The sequence below is a fragment of the Cyprinodon variegatus genome, unplaced genomic scaffold (assembly GCF_000732505.1).
Source record: "Cyprinodon variegatus isolate N-32 unplaced genomic scaffold, C_variegatus-1.0 Scaffold1083, whole genome shotgun sequence".
Lineage (NCBI taxonomy): Eukaryota > Metazoa > Chordata > Actinopteri > Cyprinodontiformes > Cyprinodontidae > Cyprinodon > Cyprinodon variegatus.
Genome location: NW_015151536.1, coordinates 138,227 through 139,773, shown reverse-complemented (window position 1 = coordinate 139,773; position 1,547 = coordinate 138,227).

Here is a 1,547-nt window from a genome sequence, read left to right as displayed (position 1 = left end):
TCGACTCGTATCGTGTTGTATTCCTGAGTATCAAAAATAATCGAATCATTGAGTCAGGAAATCGATACTGAATCGAATCGCCATGATGAATGTAATTTACACCCCTAGTATTTTCTTATTTCCATCCTTTGGTCAGAACCATAGTTTGCAGGATGTTATTAAAGAATCATGGAATACAAAATAATTTTTTTATTATTATTCAGAATAAATTTGAATTATACAAAAACAAATTAGTTAAGAACAAGAGTTGGTATAAATGTAAATATGACAATAAAAAGGCAGCTCCCCACTGTAAAATGTTCTGAAAATTAGTACAAATGTCTTAAAATAAGTGTATTTTAAGTAAAATAAGACGATCTGACAATGGAATGATTCTTTTACTCTTAAAATAAGATAATTAGATAATCTGCAGTTTTTTCTTCTTATTTTAAATGTAAATAGTCTTGTTCCATTGGCAAAGGGTCTCAGTTAGCTTTTAAATTCAAGAAAATTTGCTTTATTTTAAGAAATTGACTTGCTTAACATTTAAATTTTTTGCAGTGTCTTTGACATATTGTATTAAATCTTATCAAAGCCCTACACCTGCATTAAATCCCCCATGTTCTCAGTGGCTCCATGGAAGCAGAGCTCCAGTCTTATCCAAATAGACCGCCATCTTTGCCTACCCCCCCTTGTTTAAAGATCAGGAAAAGTATTTAATCTTATGCAGTAAAAATAAGTTTTTCATGAAGACACACAGAAAGGTCACTTTCCGGCAAAAAGTAAAACAAATAAATAACCGATCAGTTTGCGGTTTAGAGGTTATGGTTTAGAGTGAAATCCTGCCTGCAGACCACCACACTGCAAAAAATGAAATCTAAATAAGTCACAGATTCAGTTCAATACTCAGAAATCTGACCTGGAGAGTTTTGATAGAGCCTGATTACAGTCAAAGGTTTTTCATCATAAATCCAAAATGTTCACATTTCCTGACCAGTTTTGGCTTAATTACTGTTCTCAGCAGGTTGTTCTCTGAGCCGACGGCGTTTCAGTCTGCGGACGCCACTTAACGATCGTTAGACGGCGAATTAGGTGACCATTATTTCAATAGCTGAATAATCAGAAGGAATCGTTTCAGTCCAGCAATGAAATCAACAAAATTGAGCTCATGAAGGGAAAAGTGGAATGAGTCCCAATCTGATATAGAAAATCAGTGTTTACCTGATGAAGATCAAGACTGAATGAAACATTTAAATCAAGAGGAGCTTCACTGAAGAATTTGTTTAAGGCTGTCTTTGCTATCCAACTGTTAGGATTTTATTTTCTACTTTTAACAGATGGAGGTGTCTTTCCCCTTCAATTATTCAGGACCAATTAAAGGTGGAAAAGTTTTTAATTATAGATTTGTTATTTTAAATCACCAAAGTTTGCTCACAGATTACAGATTGTGGATATCTGCTCTGATTTTTGGTATTTTCTGTTTGACATGACGGCTACTAATTGGAGCTGTTATGTACAATTATTAATTCATTTTACTTTATTTTCATAAATATCAGGGGTCTCTCGCT